The 23194-nt window shown below is 42.2% G+C and overlaps 1 protein-coding gene across 4 annotated transcripts in view; it reads right to left on the bottom strand.

The window, feature by feature from the left end:
• Window positions 1-23194, bottom strand: part of LRRC8D (leucine rich repeat containing 8 VRAC subunit D) — a 120916-nt gene that overhangs the window by 81844 nt on the left and 15878 nt on the right. For 3 of the 4 annotated variants that reach the window (XM_070405570.1, XM_070405571.1, XM_070405569.1), the window contains exon 2: window positions 12315-12462. The gene's annotated coding sequence lies outside the window, so the exon portion shown is untranslated. Of the gene's footprint in view, window positions 1-12314; window positions 12463-12752; window positions 12769-23194 lie in introns of those variants that run through there. The other variant, XM_070405572.1, reaches the window with a different exon arrangement.

Genomic DNA, 23194 nt, shown 5'->3' with positions numbered 1-23194 from the left:
AGCCCTTGGTGGTCGTTCCGCCATTCGGTTGACTTGCATATTAGGGTTTTATTATATAGAATGATTTTTCTTAAAAACACCTGATAGATAAGTTGATAATAAAACCAATTTTTTTTATATCTACATTTCATCTATTTGCACTGAGCCATGCCACTTTCTTAAACCTTAAATTGGATTTAGTTTACATGAAATCACAAATAAATTCAGAAGATATAGTCAACATCAAAAGAACAGTAATGGTGATTTTCTCTAAAATCTCACAAGGGGAACCAAATTTCTTGAAATCCAGGCAGACCAACAACCTCAACTAGTTATAATCTCTTCACTTATTACCACAGACAGTACCCCTAACAGCTGTCCAAACAGAGCAGGTTTCATACCAACAAACCAAAGAACTATTGCAAGTTTTGTGTGAAAAGCTATGCTTTAAACTAGTTTTCAGGTGTTCTTAGTGTATTCATTGCTTCCTGAAAAACAGGTAAAAGGCATAAAGACATTCTATGTAGACAAGAACTTAATTATGCAGCAAGAGAGGGGTTTGGTTAACTCTGTATTAAGTGGAAGCCTAAGTCATTCTGCGGGTTCATTCTCACTTTGCAGGCAGAGCAGGTACAGGACTGGAGCTGACAACCTTCCCAGTGCAAGGTGAGGAGCAGCAAAACCGCTGCCCTCTTCCTGCCAGGGGAGTGCTGGTGGTTGCTGGACAATGTGCTCATCTCAAGCTGGAAACAGAGAGAGGGTATAAACTGTAGGACCATGAGAGATTCTCAGTTTGTTTAAACTCTTCCTTTTTCTTCAAAATGAAAAGAGCCTTGCTGTGTCTGATTATAAAGGAAATATCTTCTTGCTACTACAAAAAATGTAAATACAGAAAACTATAAAAAAGAAAGTAAAAGTCATGTATAATGCTACCACCCAAAGATAACTAATCTTAACATCGTGGTATATATCCTACCAATTTTTTTTTTTCTATGCCTACACACACAATGTTTTTGTTGGGGTATTTTTAGGGTAACCACTAAAAATGTAAAGGAAGTATAACTTGGTAGGCTAAAAGAGGAGATGAAATGGAATTATATAAAATGTTCACTTAAACCCACAGAAGACAGAAATTTCTAAAAAGGGAAAAGATAAAGAGCAAATGCAGCAAATAGAAAACAGTTACAAACATGGTAGATATTAGCTCAACTATATCAATAATCAAATTAAATGTGACTCATCCAAACACGGCAATTCAAAGACATAGATTGTCAGAGAACATTTTAAAAAGAAAAGACAACACAGACCAAAACATATGTTATCTACAAGAAACCCGTTTAAATATAAAGAGATAGGTTAAAAATAAAGGAAGGAACTGAAATCTGTTTTTCTACCTTTTTAAAAAGACAGGTGCAGTAAAAAACTAATCTATTGAGATATAGTCCATAAATGTCTCAATGTATATATAATTTTCCCAATATGTATAAATACTGTCCAACATTTCAAAATGTTGACCCATTTTGTACTATTTGAGGAATATAGAATTGTATATTATTTGAACCCACAAATTAATTGATGAATATTTAACAGTCTCCCTAACATTTTTTGTTCGCATCTCACAAACAAATCTGCCAGCCATAATATTACAACAGATTGCCTATCTTTAAAAGGGGCTCTTACTCCTTGTTTCTAGAAGCAGAGAAACATTAACAAATATGCTTATTCCTACCTGAGAATGTATGTGTATATATGTATATAGGTATACATTTAAATGAAACTACTGTAGCCGATTCCTTCTTGAATGTATATAGTTCACTGTTCAACAGAAGCTGCTAAACTTTTCTTACTAGCAGAGCTATGAGATAATTTACTGATCTCTAGCAAGTTCATGTGTAGCTGTTATATGGCTTTTCTCTATTCTTCCTAAATTTAATGCCCGGAAGGGCACGTTCCGTTGCTGCATGTCTAACACACCCATACCAATGAAACACACCTTGAAAATGGCCTCTCCTAGACATATTAGACAGTTCGCATTTAGGCTCAGACGATTTCACATATACTAAAGGTGTGTTTCTAAAATGTACACACATATGCTGGCTCCTCGTGTTGTTGTTGTTCTTCTAGCATTATTACATTTGATTTTCTGAGGTTAGAAAACATGACTGAGAATTTCCCATTTTGAGATGATGTGGGAATCTTTGATCTCCACCACTGACTTCACAGTCAGGCTACATAGTTTATTTTGAGAAAGCAAATCCTTCCTGTTGGTTCTCAGGAAATGGAAGAACACAATTTTAGACTATGTTTTAATGTTACAGTTTAAATGGCTTTAACTTTTTAACTATGTTTCACTTTGAAGAATAATTATACGGAGAAATTGAGACTTTCAGAAAGAAACTACAGCAATGGGGTGGGAAGAGACTAGTATTCCCAGACTTCAGCTAAAAGGGTAAATTTTTTTTAAATGTCTCACTCACACTGTTACACCCTGTTTCTTCCTGGGAAGAATTTTCCAAGCATTAAGTTGTGTAATAGCTTAATGAGGAAAAAAAGAAATGCCCAAATTTCTCTCAAATATGTAACAGCATAGAGAAAGATTAGAAGCTTAATTTTCAAAAGAGTGTCCTGTCACCTGTCTGGGCTTGCTACAATTATTACAGCAATCTCTGGAGCCGCTCATGTGACCTGGATTCACCTTCAAATCTAGCCACACCTCCAGGGCTTTACGATGTCATTCCTGTTCTTCTTAATAGGAGGCCGGAGACAGTTAAATGGCTTTGAAGGGTAAACCTTCCTGGGGAAGCATATACCCAATCGAGAAGAGTAATGAAATGCTTCAAACTACTTCTGAGTTCTATAGGCAAAGAAAAACCAAAGTGTAGAGAAGGCGATGGGAGTTAGGAAACACTTAAGGTAAGATGCTGTACATATGCTTAGCCTTCTCCAACTGTTGGATTCTCTTCTACATGCCACACGTTTCACCAAAAGGGAGAAACAAACCCAGTGAAAATAAAATGCAACCATACAAAGACCATCATCATCACCACCTTTATGAAATGACCCGCTGCTGGCTCAGGGGGCCAGGGCACACAGCAAGCCCACCCTCCCTACGCCTTCCTTGCACAACTCCCATCACAGCCCCATGTTCCCGTTCCCCTTTCCTGCCACACCTCCTCTCTCCCAATGCCAGGGGCAGGGCAGCAGAGCAGCGGAACACTTGGGCGCGGCCAACTGACAGCTGTCCTGGTCTCATGTTGTCAAATCCCCAAAGGCACTGGCATGACAGTTGCTCTCAGAAGAAGTCATGAATGATAAATGACAGGAACCTAACCACTCTTATTCTTCTGTCCACTCGTATTTGTCTAATGGTGTACGAGCCTCACAGAAGTTCTGAAAATTACAAGCGACTTGAGAGGACATTTAGTGTAACTTCCTCCACTGACAGGTGAAGAAACCGAGGCTCAGACATTAGCTGACTTCCCTGAGGCCATCCTCAGTTAACCGAAGAACCAGTTTTCCTTTTGTCCTGCTCTCTCTCCCTTCCTCCCACACCCGTAAGCTTCCTTAAATCACCATCTTAACATTTCAGGCAAGGCCTCTGTTTTATTTTAAAAGGTCATTTATGGTATTCAGCTTTATCAGGCAGAAAACAACAAAAAAAAACCCACCAGCACCGAATCCCCACGGACCAAACCCCGACAGGGCCCTCGGATGACACAGGACTATTACTCATCCTAAATCAATGAGCTCCTTTTTCCGAGTTAATTGTTACTAACTTTCAAATGTCTTCTCCAGGCCTCCCCACTCTCAGTGGATTTCACCTGCTCCTACTTTACTGAGGAAACAAAAGCCATCAGGAATGAACTTTCTCAGCTTCCTTCCCCTCCACGTGCACATTTACCTACCATCAGACAGAGCTTTACTGAGTCCTCTCCTGCCCCAAAGGGAATGAATGTCCCTATTCCCTCCTAAGACAGCCCCTTTGAGCACGTTTGTATACCAGACCCCGGCTGCCCTATCTTTTCTGGAACCTCACTCCATTAGTTTTTCTCCCTTCCACCTTTAGTCCCTCCAGTATTCTCAACCAAAACATAAGCTCCAGTCACCACTATGCACACAAAATACTCCTTCATGGACTAATGTGTACACACACACACACACACACACACACACACAACTCGCTACACTCGGTGCCCCCACTTCTCAACTCCTCCTCTTTCCTCACCCATGACATCGACTTCTAGACTTTAGAACTCTCCTGACTACCCACTGAATACCTGATTCCCAAATCCAGTCTCGTTTCAATCTGTGCTTTACCTGACCTTCCTGTGGCCTCCAAGAGGCCAGACAGCTTTTCCCTACTTATTTATTACCTGGGCTAGGTGGCGAGTTGCTTACCCAAGCTTTAGAAAAATAGCTTTTCTATAACAATAATGCCCTAGCTGGTTTGGCTCAGTAGATAGAGCATCAGCCTACGGACTAAAGGGGCCTGGTTTGATTCCTGTCCAGGGCACATGCCTGGGTTGTGAGCTTGATCCCGAGTAAGGGGGGCATCTATCGTTGATGTTTCTATCTCTCCCTCTCCCTTCCTCTCTGAAATCAACAAAAATATATAAATAATAAAATAACAATAATTATTTCAGGGGGTATTGTTGTAAGGATTATATGGAATCTTATTCCATCATTGTTCTCTCTTCTACTTTAGCTACAACGGTATTCTCAACCAAAATATAAAGAAACAAAAGAATATATGGAAACAAAAACAAAAAACCACCCTGGTGCTCACTGTTACTAATGAAGATTTCCTGATCCTTATTCTCTTTCCTCTTCTTTTGTCTGCTCAGAATTTGGTCCCCTGGCCATTCCTGGTGGACCTCAACTACATGCATGGCTACAACCAACCTCCAGCTTTAGTCACTTCCCAACACATGTCTCCAGCCCTGACTTCTCTCCAGGGGCCTAGGCCTCAAAATGGCTGAATGCCACACAGGCACCCCGACTTTTCACACTGAACTCACTATTCTCTCTCCAAACTTGCCCCTCTGGTTCCACCCTGACTAATGACACCTCACACAGTGGATCTTCCCAACCAGGGACATCAACAGCCCCCTTTCTTCTTCCTCCCTCTCTCCCCTCCCCCTACTTTCCATCAAATCAGTAATTCTTTCTACTAAATAATTCTCAAATCCACCTGCTCTCCTTTTCTTTCGCACCGCCTTTGCCTTAGTTCCAGTCTTCACAATTTCTAGCTGGATTTTTAAACACCCACTGCACTTCTCCTTGCTTCCTTGTAACATTATCTGAAGACAGTTATTTGAGCATTAATTTCACCTTTGATGGTTCCACAGTTCTCTCAGGAAAAAGCCTGCACTGCCAGAAGGAGCATGTATGGCCCTAGGTAAGCTGGACCAAGAATGTGCATAGAGGCACCTGCAGCCTCTCCCCCCTGCACCATGACCTCTCTGCTCCGGTCACTCATATTCCGTGTTCCTCACACACTGAGCAATTCTGGGCTCTGAACCTGGGCAGTTTCTTCTGCTTTAACCCCCCTCCGATTAAGCCCAGTAAATAATACTATCCTATCCCTTCAATCTTCACCACCAAAATCCCCTCCTATATGATTTCCTTACTAACGAGAAAACAAATTACTCCCTCCTTTGTACCCCACTCACCATTATTATTTACCACAGGTATTGCTGTAAAGTGCCTCACATTCTAAGATCCAGTTAATGATTTATGTGTCTATCTCTGGAGGTCAGGCACTATGTCATAGATACATTGTATCTTCAGAACTTAGCACAATGACTGGTACACAGCAGGTAGGAGGAAGAGAGATAAGGGAACGAGGACTTAAGTTCAGGGCTCAGCAAATGTCTGCTGAATGGATGAAGTAGCTTGGCTGTCAGAATAATTGAGTAAGAGAGAAGGCAGGTAAGACAGGTGGATCTGACAGCTGTGCGGTGAGCACAGAGGAACCTGCATGAGAACTGGAAAGCATCCTCCCGTTTGAAGTCCCCTCCTGAGTAAGTTCAGTCAGGTCAGTAGCTGGGGCTGTTATACTCAAACTCAGTGAATACCTAAAAAATCCTGTTTAAAGCACAATAGGAAAACCCTTCCAACAGTCCAAGGACATTGCTTTCATCTGTCTAAATAGGTTTGGATTCTAGAACATTCTCATTACAATTTTATCAGACTTTGTGCAAGCTTAGTAAATTTTAGTAGTTCGACTGCAACCCTCTCTTATATTCATGAAGTACCTTAAGAACCGCAAACAAAAGAAAATCCAGCTTATCACCAATATCATTCCGGAACTTATGGCTAAGGGTGACGTCTTTGGTTTTAGATGAACCAGGTCATGCCATATATATTTTGAGACCACAATTTGTCCCCACAATAATTTCAAATTTACTTATAAGCCATGTTATATGTAGCATGGCTTCATCCCATTTCATAAACTAAGGAATTAGTACACTGTATTCTGCATAGGGATGTAAATGCCCACTTATCAAACAAGGTGACTAGCATTCAGTGTGACGCAAGTTGGAAACTGGGGGAGGAATGAGACCCACCAGTGCACCGAGTACAGCATGGAGAAAAGTAAAGGTGGAGATCCAAGTTGAAACTAGCAATGTTTTCCCATTAATAAAGAGACATCTATAATTAACAGGCTTTCAAGGGTATTCAGCCATGTATTACAGCATCACACCTCATAAAACATTCATCCAAAAGCCATACCAGGAAAGCACATGCCAGCTCGATAAGCACATGCAGAGAACTGGAGAGGAAAGAGAAGCCTTTGAAGTGAGACACCCACTGTGCTACACAGATGACCAAGTATGAAAGGCAGCCATGACTGCTAAATAATAATAGTAACAATAAAATGGAGAAGGAAATGTAGTATTAGGAATGTTAAGATTAAATTATGTTACTAAATAAGTTAAAGAATGTGCCCAGAGAAGTAAACACATTTCCAGAAAATACGTGTGCAGATATAAAGAGTTAACACAGATGCAAACAAGGGCAAAAAAATCTACCTAAAATACTTTTGCACTTTTAAATTTCTATCAATCATGCTAATGAAAGCAAGTAATATAATAATGTACATGTAACAAGGTAAGAATATTTCAAAGCCACAGTCATTTAAAAAGTATATCAATGACCCAGGAATACACAAATATGCCACATGAACTAGAGATCTCAAAAAGAGAGCTATTTAAATGTGCATGTATATGCCAAAGGTAGCACCAAAAAATCTGTGAAGAATGGACTGTTTGGTAAGTAGTGGTGGGGAAACTGGCTCACAATATAAGCAGTTTTTAAAAAATAAAAATAGGTTTTTACCTCATGGCTTAAATTCCAAATAGTTTAAAAAACGCAAATACGAATAAGACTATAAAGCTAATGAAGTAAGGAGAGACTATATTGTGAGCCCAGAATAGAAAAGGATTTCTTAAATAACTCAAAATGCATAGACTGCAATATTGAAAATTGGTGGGTTCAACTACATAAAAATTTATTTGTTGTTGTTAGTTAATGAAATGTGTATAGGCAAAGTTATCAGGCAATTGACATACTAGGAGAAAATATCCATGATAACTAAAGGTAAGAGATTAATTTCTAGAATATACAGGAACTCCAAAAGAATTCTTTTAAGGAACCTCTTACAAGAAAAAGGCAAGAGACCCAATTCACAGAAAAGGAAAATTAAAAAGTAAACCTGGGACATAAACCTGACAACCACCTGCACAGTTCCTAGTACAATTAGTATGCTTATCTCCTAAGATCCAGCAATACCGCTTTGGACAAAATTGTCTCAAGAAACTCTCACCAATAGATCTAATATACCTAGACTCCTTGAGAAGCAAATACATACTGCATAAAAGCCAAAGATATTAAAAGGTTGACTCTATATGTCTGTATTCCTAAAGTCTGCATATTCTATGTGGTTTTAACTGAACCTTTGCTGAAAAGGTAGATAACACTAAACGAAAGATTCCCATTTCTCTTTATAGTTGAGCTTAAGGACAGAGAAAGCAGCAGATGTAATGAGGGGAGTGTTTTAGTGTGGGGACTGACAAACATGGATTCGAGTCCACTTGGATAAGTTATAATCTCCTTATGGGGTGATCACTTAGTAAGTCATATAAATGTTTAATCAATCTGTTGTACACCAGAAACTAATGTAATATTGTATGTCAACTGTAATTAGAATTTTTTTAAATTAAAAACCATTTTTTTTAAAGAAAACACAACCATAAAAAAAATGTTACAATCTCTGCCTGCCTTAGTTTCATCATCTATGAAATGGGGACATGACCTACCCTGCACAACACCGGAAGGATCAGAGATAGTTGACGTAAACTGTCTAGCACAACAAGGTGTTCCATAAGTAGGAAGTGATGTTTTTTTTAAAACCAGGAAAAAAGAACATCATTCACTAACCCTAAGAGACTTTGGCGCTCTGCCTACGCCATCTTAAACAGAACACCCAAGCCACGGCAACAGGCATGGAAACCAGAGACTGACTGATTCAATATTAACTAACGTGTCAGTTTTTTCCACTACAGAATAGAGGAATAAATAATCTCTCTCCTTCCATATATTTATTGAAAACTGAAATAGTTATGGTTGGGAAGTGTCTTCTAGCTTCTGGGAAATGAATGTAAGGCTGCTGGCGGTGGTAGTTGTGACAGCTTTTATTCTGCAAATAGTGTCAGAGTCCTGACTCTACAAACACAAGGCAGGGATGTGCACAGAAGTACTGTAGGGAGCATGCTCTTAGAAGAAACACAGTTCCCATGACTGAGTAACTGCAAGACCTTCAAAGTGACCATGAAAAGCAAGTAACCCAGAAACCAGAGCAGATCCAAAGTCAGGACTTGACGCACCATGTATTTAATGTACAACAAAGAGGGAAAATTCCGCCTGGGAATCTTGGTAACCTGATGGCTAACACACAGCACATTTTACATCACCTGGTCAGTAGTTTCAGCAGGGAGCGGTTGTTTTACTGTGGTCCTACCTGAGGACTTCAGGGTCCTAGCAGAGGTCTACAGCCTTAATCTGTCTCACACATATATGTACTACTATTTTACAAATACAGGAAGATGCTGTGGTCATTAGTTTACAATAAATATTCAGTGGAGTGATATGAAATAGTCACTTGGTCATTAAATATTAGCAATCATCATAAATAAAAAGTGAGACTTTAAACAAGTCAAAATCTTTGAGTATTAAATAAAAGCTTCCTGGCTTTTGTAATGATGGAGAACCATGGCTTTAAAGTTTACAATTTCCAACCAAAGATAATTTCTATTTCATAATAAACATGAAAGAAAAGAAGGGATTTGAAAAATGAAAATCCTACCACACATATTATCCCCACCCCTAGTCCTCTCTTGGCCATAAACTTTCCCTTGGCATTTAACATCAAAGCTAGTTACCCTTTCTTTGTGAGTTCACAAGCCATTGCCAGTGCCCAAAACAGACAGAAAAGGTAGTGCACAGTGTATTAAGAAAATATACATTATCATTTCGTTCCTCACTTATAAAACAAAGGTCACTCACTATATTTCTCCCCTACGTTCTCCTCCTTCTCCTGATGCTTTAACACTATTACATACAGGGGAAGTTACAGATCACTATAACACTCCCATTGTTGAAGAGAAAATAAATATTTTATCCAGCACTTTCTGGTCCAGTGAAAATGTACCCCAAATTTTATTTATAGTCTTCTTAGTACAATATAGACCCCTAGATAAAGAGAGCCTTAACTTGACGCACCACAAAGATAGGAAAAATAAACTTTTTCAGGAATATTACAAAAATATTTAATATTATATAATTCTAAGTGCACATGGGCTTGCCCATGTCTTGCTGTAATATCAGCTTTTCGGTGGGTTATCCTGAACGAGGGTGGAAGTAGGGAAGCTATGTCTAGTGGTGGTATGATATTATGTATAATAGGCAGGTATGGGGAACATCATATACACCATTTATTAATTTGTGATTTCTTTTCTGGGATAAAAATTTTCCTACAGATAAACCAGTAGTGTTGTTTTTTGTTATAAAAAGTTAAAACATGCTACTGTGACCCTTCAGAAAGATACTGTTCACTAAAGCCTGAATAAGACGATCTGTAAATGAAAAAATGTCACATTACAATTCTGGCAGCTGAAAAAAATAACCAGACGTTTGTTCAAGTCCCAGCATCTCCATTTACTAATGTGACCACTGACAAGTCACGTTTTATCAACCTCGGTTTCCTCTCTCCATAAAATGAAGCAAATAAATCCTACTTCACCAGACTGTTATAAGGAGTCACACATTATAAATGAACTATACAAAATGTGCTCTGTAAACACAAAATGAGAATCTAAAGATCAGCTATTATTACTCCTGGTTTATTATGTAGTTATTATTAAATTCTGCTAGAGTGGGAGCAAATCCTGTTCCTAAACAGAGGACAGGTTTGGAGGGTTACAAAGGCTGTTCTATTTTATCTTGAAACAGAGTAACAGATGCTGAAGGTAGTCCTCACATAAATTAATGAACCTGGGTATAAAACAGAGGCAACATGCTATGGTTGTACAGGTCTTTCAAGGGTCTCTCTTAATGACTGGTTTTCACTTTTAATCTCAGGATGTACTTGGCAAGAGAAGAGGGATAAACATGGACAGTTTACGGTTAAATTCAAATTTAAGGAACCCACGTCTATGTATCTAGAAAGTGATGAGATTAATTGCTCAGTTCTCATAGTGTATCTTGGCTACTTACTAACACAATTATGCCAATTACTGATAGCATCATAAATGCTCAAAGCAGCTGCATTTTAAGAAGAGATTAAAGTTCTGAAGGGCTATTGGAATAATGGGATCTTATCATTCAAATTACCTCCATATTGCTTATAGGAAAAAGGAAAAGGGAGGGAAGGAGGGAGGAGTACAAATTTACCAGCCTACTTGGCTTCAAAAGATTTTCCTTTCAAAGCAAAAGTTATGCAGTAAATATATCTTATTATAAAACTTTCAAGTTAGAATGGTACAGTCCGCAATCAACATCATGAATTTAAATATTACAGCTAACCCTGCTTCCTGAATAAGCTTGGTGGCCCAATGAGTGGAAAGAGCTAAGACCATGTAGTAGTCATGACTTCCATCCCTGCTACAGAAAGATACCCTTCTTTGCAGAATCGCACTTTCCTTCCTACAAGTCATTTGTTCACATCCCTTCCTCCAAAACAGACTAAGAAGATGCTACTTGTTTTAACACTGTTCCAACATTTAACCTGAGGCCATACCATCTTCTCATCAAACTGATTCTTCTCAGCCATCCCCCGTCCCCAGGGCCCCTCCACAGTTTCACCAGGTAGATAAACAGAGGTGGGGGGACAAGCTGGGCTTTCATTGGACTTAGTCTGCAGAGACAGGACCTGCCAGGGGAATAAAGCAGCAAAACCTTCTCCCCTAGCGCTTTGCTTTCCACCTACGAACCTCGGAGATGGAGCAAGCTATGGATGTGAAATTACAATCCACCGAGTGAATCTCACAAAGTCATTCTCAGTTTTACTCTGATGGCAAAATGGGATGGAATGAATAAAGATGTCTGGCTCCTACCTTTAAAAGTGCCCTCTGTCTCAGCAAGGGAGCTGGCTGAGAAACCACTCTGGAGTTCACAAGCCAGACACCAGACTAAACACACCTCAGAACGAGCTGCCCCTCATTCTGGGTGGCTACCTTTCCGCTGTGCGTCCGCATCACCAATGCCCTCAGCTCCTGATGTCCCGGCTCTCCCCAAACAGGCAGCCGAGAGAGCGGAACTCCTGTTTCAGCGGCTGGAGAGGTGGGGTTTCTGAGCCTGGACCCCTAGACTCTTGGCTCACCCTTCCACCTTCCACTTCACCTACAGTTCATCCCTTTCCTTCCTGGCACCCTACCTCTCACCGCGCACCACTCCGAGTAATACCCAAGCCTCCCAGGGCATTTATGTATGATAAGCCAGGCCAATGAGTGAGGAACAAAGAGCCGCTGCTTGAAGCAGCTGGAGGAAGAGGAGGAGGAAGAGAGGACAGCTGGGGACTCCTGGACACAGGCGCCCAGCCTGGAAAGCGCCCGCCTCGGGTAGATCCCACTCTCCCGCTCGGGGTCAGCGGCGCGGCGCTGCGACAGAGTTTGACAGAAACCCTTGGGGGAGAAAGCAGGACGTGGGGCGCCACCAAGAAAATGCACGCAGGTCCCGCTGCAGCTCGGAGCTGGAGATCCGGCTCAGCGGCGCCCAGGCGGCGGCCAGTGACAGCCCCGCGCCCGCCCGCAGGCTCCGGCCCCGGCCCCACGCACCTGGACCAGGCGGCCACCCTGCTCCCTCAGGGCGCTCTCCGAGGACTCGGCTTCCGGTGGGCTCCGCAGGCTGCAACCCGCGGCGACACGGAGACTTCACTCCTCCATCCTGGGACCCGGCAGCACGTTACAGACAGCCGTGCACTTCCTGTTTGAAAACACAGGGGAGAGAAAGAGCGAGAGAGAACCCAGTGTTGGCAGAGTGGAGGGAGGGGCGCAGGCCAGCGGGGAGGGCGCCCGAGGGGGCTGCGGGTGGCGTCGCCTCTGCCCTCCTCGCCATGGTGGGCACCGAGCGCCGGACCCGCCACACCGGCGACCCCCGCGAGCTGGCTCCCCAGGGCCCGGGCCTCCCCCTGCCGGCCGCCTGGCCACCCGCCTAGCGCGCATGGAGCCCTTCCGTTTCCAGCCCCTGCCGAGGTCTCCCCTCCCCACATGTACCTAAGTCAATCCGCTACGGGCTTCCTCCCCTCTCTGAGCGCGGTCTGCCTTCGTTTTCACCGGTTCCTCTCCTCCCCCACCCCCGCCCTTGGAAAAAAAATCGCCGTAGGGAAGGTGTAAAGACAAGACTGAGCCTTCGCAGGGGAGTGGAGGCTGGGTTTATGCAAAATTTTAAAGTTAACAGCTACATCCCAATATATCCCCTCCAGCCCCTCTGCTTTAAGAGCTTCAGGATGGGAAACTACTTGTCTAGTGCCGAGATGACTCAAAAGAGTGTGCACACAGCTGCCAGGAACTAAGGGGGGAACGTATTCCGGGTTCCTAGGCTCTCTCCTCTCGGGATCCTAACCCCAACACTTACATATACCAGTTTCACACAAAAGACCATCGTGTAGTGCATTCTTTCAGTATTTCTTTGTGCATGAATCACGGAGCAGTTCCAAAGTTCTGGGTTTATGTTCATTTTGTTAACCTCTGACTTAGGTGAACGTCAGGGTAGTGTTTAAACATTAGTAAACAGATGGTTTAAGAGTCTGCCATATCCAGAGTGTGCCAGCGTCAGGAGTTTGAGAGTTTGTACGTGTTCAGTGCCTGGTTCTGGGCTACAGGTGTGGAGGGCTTCATGGGTACCCTGCCTGGCCTTACACACACATTTATCAGGTTACAGGGCTGTCTCCAACAAACAGCTCCTTTCCTCATCAAGCTGATGGCATAAATAAGTTATTCATGTCTCAAAACTAAACATGGAGAAGAGAACATCAAGGATGATTATTCTACATTAAAAAGCTAAATTGTGGACCATTTCAAAAATACAACTAAAAGACTGAACGGACATCACCCAGAACCACAGGAAGGCTGGCTGAAGAGAGACTCCACAACTAGAAGGAAAGAGAACAGCAAATCGAGGCTCAGAGGCGGCGCAGTGTGGAAAATACAAAGGTACCGAGGTGCGCGCGCAAAGCGGGCTGGTGGCTGAGGGCGCGGTTGTCGTTTTCTGCCGGGAGTGAGTCTCAGACTCTGGGCTCCAGATCCGGGCGAGTCTCTAGGGACCCAGACTCAAACGGGAGAAGCGGGATTATCCGGCATCAGTTGGGACCTGAGGGCAGCTTTCTCTCCGAGGTTTGCAGCGGCTACCGGGGTTCTGAGAAGCAGAGCCTCTGGGAACGGGACTGAGCGTGGCCATAACTGCTCCCATCCGCCCGCCCTGTTGATCCCGCCCCGCCCAAAACCTGCGCACAGCCATTTGCCGATTGCCTCAGGCAAAGCCTGGATTAGCACCTCCCCAGAAGGCAGACGTTTTCCACACAGCTGATTTCCACAGCCAGCCGGCCTGGTGGTCAAACCCCTCTAGTGTTAACTACAACAATTAAGGCTTGGCTAGAACAAGACTGCGCACAGTGACCACAAGGGGGTGCACCAAGAAAGCATAAAAGATGCGGAGACAAAAAAACATGACAGAAATGGAGGATATGGAGCTAAGAATCGCAATTTTGAGGGCTTGCCATAAATTTCTGCAGAGCCTCACAAAAACTAATGAGACCCTCGATGCTACGATAAAGAAATTAGAAAGTAAGCATACACGGACTGAAATAAAGAATATTATACCCAATAGCAGACCAGAGGAGTACAATAATCAAACCAAAGATTCGACAAAAAACACCCAATTGGAAAAGCAAAATGAAAAAAGAATCCGAAAGTGTGAAGATAGTGTAAGGAGCCTCTGGGACAGCTTTAAGCGGTCTAATATCAGAGTCATTGGAGTGCCAGAAGATGAGAGACAGCAAGATATTGAAAACCTATTTCAAGAAATAATGGCAGAAAACTTCCCCCACCTGGTGAAAGAAATGGACTTACAGGTCCAAGAAGCGCAGAGAACCCCAAACAAAAGGAATCCAAAGAGGACCACACCAAGACACATCATCATTAAAATGCCAAGAGCAAAAGACAAAGAGAAAATCTTAAAAGCAGCAAGAGAAAGAGGCTCAATTACCTACAAGGGAATACCCATACGACTGTCAGCTGATTTCTCAACAGAAACTTTGCAGGCCAGAAGGGAATGGCAAGAAATATTCAAAGTGCTGAATACCAAGAACCTACAACCAAGATTACTTTATCCAGCAAAGCTATCATTCAGAATTGAAGGTCAGATAAAGAGCTTCACAGATAAGGAAAAGCTAAAGGAGTTCATCACCGCCAAACCAGTATTATATGAAATGCTGAAAGGTATCCTTTAAGAAGAGGAAGAAGAAGAAAAAGGTAAAGATACAAATTATGAGCAACAAACATGCATCTATCAACAAATGAATCTAAGAATCAAGTGAATAAATAACCTGATGTACAGAATGAACTGGTGATTATAATAGAATCAGGGACATAGAAAGGGAATAGACTGACTATTCTTGGGGGAAAAAGGGGTGTGGGAGATGCGGGAAGTGACTGGACAAAAATCATGCACCTATGGATGAACACAGTGGGTGGGGAGTGAGGGTGGAGGGTGGGGTGGGAGCTGGAAGGAGGGGAGTTATGGGGGGAAAAAAGAGGAACAAATGTAATAATCTGAACAATAAAGATTTAATTTAAAAAAAAAAAAAAAAAAAAAAAAAAAAAAAAAAAAGCTAAATTGTGATTGAACTGATAGACATAAAGCTCCTACTCAGTGCTAGACAGCACCTCGTTTTAATCTCCTCTTAGTCTAAACCAGCGGTTCTCAACCTGTGGGCCGCGACCCCTTTGGGGGTCGAACGACCCTTTCACAGGGGTCGCCTAAGACCATGGGAAAACACATATATAATTACATATTGTTTTTGTGATTAATCACTATGCTTTAATTATGTTCAATTTGTAACAATGAAAATACATCCTGCATATCAGGTATTTACATGACGATTCATAACAGTAGCAAAATTACAGTTATGAAGTAGCAACGAAAATAACTTTATGGTTGGGGGTCACCACAACATGAGGAACTGTACTAAAGGGTCGCGGCATTAGGAAGGTTGAGAACCACTGGTCTAAACACTTCCCAACAGATCTGTAAAAGTCCTACCCCCATGTTCCCAACTGAGGAAAAAGGGTCCGAGAAGTTCAGTAACTGTCCCAACGTCTCCGCTACAAAGTGGTCAAATAACAGGTCTTTCCTAAGTATAAAATCTGGGCCATTTCTTCTACCCTGTGCTAAATCTCAAAACAACAGTGAATTCTGGGAGAAAAAGCAAGCCCAGTGACTATCCATTCCTTTATCTCTGAGGGATCCTAAAATTTACATGCTATCATTCTGTAGGAGTCAGGTTCCTGACCCACCTGAATGAATAATGTGTACCTTGATTACTCGAGCAGAGGACAGTGTGATCTTTCTCATTATCTGCTACTGGCTCTGTCAGCCTTTTCAGAATTACTCGGTGGCAAAAGTTCAAAAGGTTCTAGGATAGCTACTCATATGCCAAGGTACAAAGTCTGTCCAATTTAGAACCTAATCAGCTGACTAATATTTGTTTCTTGAATTCTTTTTCTCTAACTGGGCCTTTTTAAGAAGAAGCGGGGGGGGGGGGGGGCGGGGGGGGGGACGACACAAACACACACACACACACACACACACACACACACACACACACGCCTGCCCTCAACTTTTACTGAAACTGTCGAAACTCTCTCATTTTCCATTTCTTTCTGCTTTAGCACTTAGTTTACACTCACTTGTCAGCAGCATGCTTCTATTCTCCCGACAAGCCATGAAACGGAGCACATATTAAAAGACGATTAAGATTCTTGGCAACGGTGAGACCCCAGACACTTGTAGAGTGAGGTGAGTGCTTTTGTCTTGTCTTCTGATGACTGTACCGCACTTGCCCTTCCCCATCGCCTCACTGAGCAGCACAGGCTCTGGAGTTGTAGGACATGCAGGTGAGAGGCAAGGGCAAGGCCCTCGTGTGATTGGCAGGACTGGGCAGGGGCAGAGATGCATTCCCAACCTTCACATTATTCATTCAGGTGGGTCAGGAACCTGACTCCTACAGAATGATAGCATGTAAATTTTAGGATCCCTCAGAGATAAAGGAATGGATGGTCACTGGGCTTGCTTTTTCTCCCAGAATTCACTGTTGTTTTGAGGGCTTATTACTGTCTAATGAGGGCTTATTACTACTAACAACCTCCTGTGGGTTCTTAGCATCCTTTTAGGGTCCAGCTCTGCCTCTGCTGCCTCCTTTATCCTTCTCACACTCCCTTGCTTACCCTGCACCTTTCTTTGTCTTTCTTCAAAAACGTAATGCTTCCTCCTAAAGCATTGCCATTTTTTCCCCACAAGGAGGGCATTTAGCTCAAAACTTCTCTCTCAGCTCTCTCATTTAATAAATGTTGTCAATAATTACGTTTTAAAAAATGCAACTCTATTTTAAAAGACCTTTTGGTATTCTGGCCTTCATTTCTGTTACTCATTATAACTCCAAGAGCCCAGAAGAAAAACCTCTGAAGACAAATGAGACTCTTTTAAAAAGCAAAGGTGGCGTGTTTAAATTCAGCTGTATGAATTCCAAAGTTCACAGTTAGGATAATACATCACTCCTAAGATTGCATCAGTTCCTGACATGTTTCCTCACAACCATAAGGCCCGACCATCATGTCAAACTTTCCCAGTTTATCTATTCTCCTGCCCCTTCTGTATTTCACAGGAAAGTATTTCATCCTTACCACCATTGAGCAGAAAAATAAAACATTAAATTCACCACCACGAAAGAAAAGAAAAATTATGCTCCCAAGTAAGCACAAATGATACACAACAGATAAAAGTGATTCTGGAAGAACATTGGAGGTTCATTTTGAAAGTCTCCATTCCCTAAGTACCATAGTCCATGGATGAAGGCAGCAACATTGTAAAGCCAATTTTAGAGGCTCCAAATTAAGTGACGAGATAGCTTTCCTGAGGACTAACGTGTGTGGAAGAAGAGATGATAAACTCATATCTGAAATGCTGCTGCTTATCTTTCTTTATCTTAGAAAGACCTTCCTTTAAAATGGTTAAAAATGTTTGCCTCAAGATTTCTCTGCATGAGGATTCTTGGTCATTACTATAGTTGGATTTTACAAAAATGAAAAATGACAAACTGTTCGGGGACCTAAGAAACTGCCTCTCTGTCCTAGCAGCCTTCAAATGGGTGTCCCTGTCTCTGTCTTCATTTCCAGGGTAGCTCGTGCAATAGGCTTTCCTGTGATGGAGGTCTCTGGCACTGGCACCCCCCCAACTCTGGCCTCGGCTAAACCTGGGCCATGGCTTTTAAGGAAGATATCCTCAGAGCCAACTGGCTGGCTCGACTGGCATTTGCCCACAGAGGGTCATTAACCGTCTTCAAGGAGCCAGAGTGTCCTTTCCCAAGGCAAAAATGTAGCAAGGGGTGCAAATCATCTTATTATAAAAATCTGCCGGCAGGATGGTTTCAGCTTCTTTCTGGGAACAGAGTTTCTTGGTGTTGAGCAAGTTGAGAAGGAAAGCACTCCTTAGAGCACCCCCACAGCAGGGCTTGGAAGACCAAACCACAAGGTAGAAACTCAGGGCCAGGGTAGCACCAGGTCTGTGCTTGTACATCCCTCAGCTCAGTGCCTCGGTTTCCTCCGCTTCCAAATACCCAAACTCACCCATGCTGCACAGAATTAGCGACACCTACATGGGGTCCCTCACCTGCCCTGCCCCACTGAATTCTCAGCACTGCCTTTGCAGGGAGAAGTCATCATCTCTGACAGAGGCAGCAGCCGAGATCACAGATGTTAAGTCGTTTTTTTCAAAGCAGTAGGTAATGGAGCTCAAATTCACCCTGGGTCTGTTCTTTCTCCTCTTAATTGGAGAGACGAGGGGGTGCATTTTGGCTGTGCCACACATCTTTTACGCAGAAGAATCTCCCTTTCAAAAACAACTTGTAATGCTCTTTTTCAACTGCATCATGTTACTTCATCACCTTGCCAAATTTTTGCAGAGTATAAACTATAAACATGTATTTTGCAACAGGCCAAGTTATTTTAAGTTCTAGGAATATAAGTTGATATAGATTGGGTTAAATATGCAGCTGAATATTATTTTATATAATAAATAAGACAGATACACCTGGGCCATGGCTTTTAAGGCAATCCATTTGATCAATCCATCCAACTGTGAAGGATAAAATCTTAACACAGGTTTTCCAAGTTTCCCCTCTCATTCTTCAGTCAGTATGCAAATACACATGCAAAGTGGGCCATACTGACTAATGGACTGTGATTTCATAAGCATTACTATGAAAGAATAGCAAGAAATCACCAACGTTTGACTAAATGCAAATACCTGTACACAATTTAGAGTATTCAAAATGTTCTTGGCATAGACTGCTAGCAACGAACAGCCTCAGGCTATTTACTGGCTGTTGATCGTGATGTGAGTTGTGTAGACTAAACATTGTCCTATAACACATTTCTCTTTGGAAGGCATGTTTTGTCTATTCATCTTCTGTAGTGGATATTTCTGTTCCTTTATTAAAATATATTTAAAATTCTCTTTAGGCATTCATTTAAAAATAATATATTAAAAGTCCAATAACTTAAAAGGATTGGTCCTAACAAGTCAAAGAAATATAATGTTTATTACTAAAAATAATAATAATAATAATAATGTTCTTTAAAAGGATTTAAAAACATATAAATATTTCCTGGCCAGTTGGCTCACTGGAGCATTGTTCCATAGACCGAAAAAGTTGCGGGTTAGATGCTCAATCAAGACGAGTACAGGAGGCAACCAATCAATGTCTCTCACATCTACGTTTCTCTCTCTCTCTCCTCTCCAAAACATATCCTCAGGTGCGGATATATATCTACACATTTGTACAATTACACATCTTAAGGTAGCAAAACAGGAGTTACCAGGGAGTAAGTCCCACACATCACTGTAACTGAATATATCTATTCTGAACTGTAATGGAATTTTAATGAAGAAAGCAATTTATGAATAATTTACGGTGGCAAAAATCAGATAATTTGATTTTTCATTTGCCTGCAGTGAAATGGCTAAGACACACAGCATGAAAGAGAAACAAAGTAGCTGCAAAATCCAGAAACGTTATTACAAACTTGTGAAAGATTATTTACAAATTTTTTATTTTTTAAAGTACAGTTGGTATACAATATTATATTGGTTATATTAGTTTCAAGTGTATAATATAGTGACTCGACATTTTTATACCTTACAATGTAATCACCCCACCACTTCTAGTAATCATATTCATCAATTTTTAAACTGAATCTAGTGAAACAAACTCAACCACTTGATGTGTATTAACACCATTTTTCCAGATGACAACCCTATGCGGTAGAAATTATCATTACCTCCATAGTACAGATCAGAAAAAGACACAGAGATATGAAGTCATTTGTCCACGGTAACATTGCTAGCAAATATCTGAACTTGAGCAGCCTGGCTGGCCAGAGTATATTTTTGATCAATCCATTTTACTACCATTCGTGCACAACTGGATTGGGCTTGCTTTCTCCAGCATGAAGGTCCTGGGGAATAGACTCATAGATATGACAGAGGAGCAGAATGGGTCCTGGGATTTCTTTTTTGCAACAAAAATGTAACCACTGGTTGTGGGGAATCGGGGATGCAGAGTCTGCTGTATGTTGCTTAGTAAATAAATACTGAAAAGGAAGGAAAATATATTTGCAGAATGGAAAAGCCAGGACAAAGGACTGCTTCCTCACCTTGACCAGAATCTGAAAGGCTACAGGACTATCTGGCTGCAACACAACTGAATTAGCAAGGAAATGGAATGAAATGAACCATATGTACTCTGATCTTGGTGAAGCATTTGATACAGTGTTTTTTTTAAAATATATTTTATTGATTTTTTTACAGAGAGGAAGGGAGAGGGACAGAGAGTTAGAAACATTGATGAGAGAGAAACATCAATCAGCTGCCTCCTGCACACTCCCTACTGGGGATGTGCCCGCAACCAAGGTACATGCCCTTGACCAGAATCGAACCTGGGACCCTTCAGTCCACAGTCCGATGCTCTACCCACTGAGCCAAACCGGTTAGGGAGATAGAGTTTTTCATGAAGTTGAGATTATTATTAAGTCAACTGAAACTTATCTATACATATAAAACCCTAATATGCAAAGAGACCGAACGGCAGAACAACCAAACAACCAACCAACCAGTCGCTATGATGTGCGCTGACCATCAGGGGGCACGTGCAGAACATGGCGGGTGTCGGCCATGGCAAGATGGTGGAGCAGGTGAGCAGGGGGCACCAGACCAAGTTGGGGCGACGGTCGCTGTCATTGGGTGATCCTCTGGTGGCTACTGAAAATTCTTTGCTCCCACATGCCACAGTCCCGCCCGGTGCTTGCACCCGCTACTGTCGCTGGAGCCACCACTTGCACCCGCTGCTGACCCCGATCGCCCCTCAAGGCTTCTCCACCTCCCCCTGCTCCTGAGAGGCGATCGGGGCCGGCAGCTGCCTCTCGCACCCGCTGACAGCGCCAGCCCCAATTGCTCCACACCGTCAGTGGGTGCAAACAGAGGCAGCAGGAGCAGGGCTGCTGGCAGACAGGGGACTGGGGAACCATGGCGGGAGAGGCCAAGTGGGGGCACAGAGGATGGGCCGAGACCCGTCCCTGTGCCCACCGCAGCCTTGCAGCCCACAGTTCCTTTCAAGGTGCACAAATTTGTGCACTGGGCCCCTAGTATAACTATAAGAACCACACAGGAGTTAAGCAGGCTGGAAAGAAAAACACTGGCTAGCCCTGGCTGGTTTGGCTCAGTGATTACAGTGTTGGCCCTCTGATTGAAGGGTCCCAGGTTCAATTCTGGTCAAGGGCACATACCTCGGTTGCAGGGTCCATACCCAGCCCAGATCTGGGTACCTGTGGGAGGCAATCAAATGGATGTGTCTCTCTGACATTGATGCTTCTCTCTCTGTCTCTCCCCCTCTCTTCACTCTCTCTAAAAAAATCATTGGAAAAAATATCCTCAGGTGAGGATTAACAAAAATAAGAAATAAAAAACCACACTGGCTATATCTACTAGGATGTGAAGAAAAGCACAAGGAACAGATCAGTATTCAATCTGTATTAAAAAGTAACTTAGAAATTATTCATGCTGTTATAATCAAATTTGCACAAAACATTAATTTGGGAGGTATGAAAAGGGCAAATGAGGGAGAGCTAATCTCAATTAACAGAGGTGAGGGAAAACAAGAAATTCAGTTTCATTTTTGGCTCCCTTTAATTTTCAGGGAGGGGCTAGCTAAAATGCCCAATGGGTAGTAACTGCTTCTAGATCTGAAATGCCAAGACTAAGTAAAGGAAGCAACAGCACATTGGATATATTGAAAATTTTAGGACCTTAGGTCTGAACTTCAAAAAGCATGATCCTGCCGAGCGGTGTGGCTCAGTGGTTGAGCATTGACCTATGAACCAGGGTTCGATTCCGGGCCAGGGCACATGCGTGGGCTGTGGGCTCGATCCCTGGTGGGGGATGTGCAGGAGGCAGTTGATCCATGATTCTCTCTCATCATTTGATGTTTCTACCTCTCTCCCCTCCTTTTCTCTCTGAAATCAATAAAAAATACATATTAAAAAAAGCATGACCCTATTATTTTTCTACATGCCATTAGTAAAGTTCCATGGGAAATAATATTTCTTCCAACAAGAACACTTTGTTAGCAAAACTCAAAGAAATGAGGGGGCTCAAAGGCTGAATCTAGAGGTCAGACGAAAGAGTCAATCGTGTGTGTATAATCTGGCCCCACTACAAATATGCCGCACAGGCAGAAGGTCATGAGAATGGTTTGGGAACACACGACAGGATAAAGAACAGCGGAGAAGGAAGAGAGGAGAGAGCTAAAATTTGGACTAACATTATTTTTTTAAGCATAAATTATAATTTCTAATTTCTTTAATGTTGAGAAATCACTTCTCCCTTGGTAGAACTGTCTGCCTTCCCAGCAAAAATTATACTTATAAAGTCAGTAGCTGATTTAGAACTCAAGAAATGCCCTAAACTCATGCTGGGTCCCAGGAAATGTACAAGTGAGTATTTCATGCAACTCCTAAGAGACTCCAGAGCTGAACTATGTAGCCCTGGAGCCACCATGCCCCAGGCAGTGAACTCCAGAGTCCAGGCTCCAAGAGAGACTGTCAGTGAAGTGACAGTCACCAAGGGAATCCTACATAGTCCATTTCCTTCTAAATAAACAATAATGACAAAAAGGGAAAGTTAGCACAAAGGCATAATAATTAGAGCCATACAACATTCTAGATTATGAATGGGAAAGTTTATGTGAAAATGACTATGCTCTGAGATTATTAATATGTATAGAGAATAAAAAGCAAACCATAAAACTTAGACAGACCTTCCCCAAGGTTTGATTATTGGCCCCTTTCCATGGTTTAAAAACAACCACACAATGACAAACACATAT

Source organism: Myotis yumanensis, unplaced genomic scaffold (genome assembly GCF_028538775.1).
Source record: "Myotis yumanensis isolate MYYU_CA2020_CCGP unplaced genomic scaffold, mMyoYum1.0.hap1 SCAF_2, whole genome shotgun sequence".
NCBI lineage: Eukaryota > Metazoa > Chordata > Mammalia > Chiroptera > Vespertilionidae > Myotis > Myotis yumanensis.
Note: the sequence above shows the minus strand (reverse complement) of the source record. Positions and strands in the feature narration are given on the sequence as shown.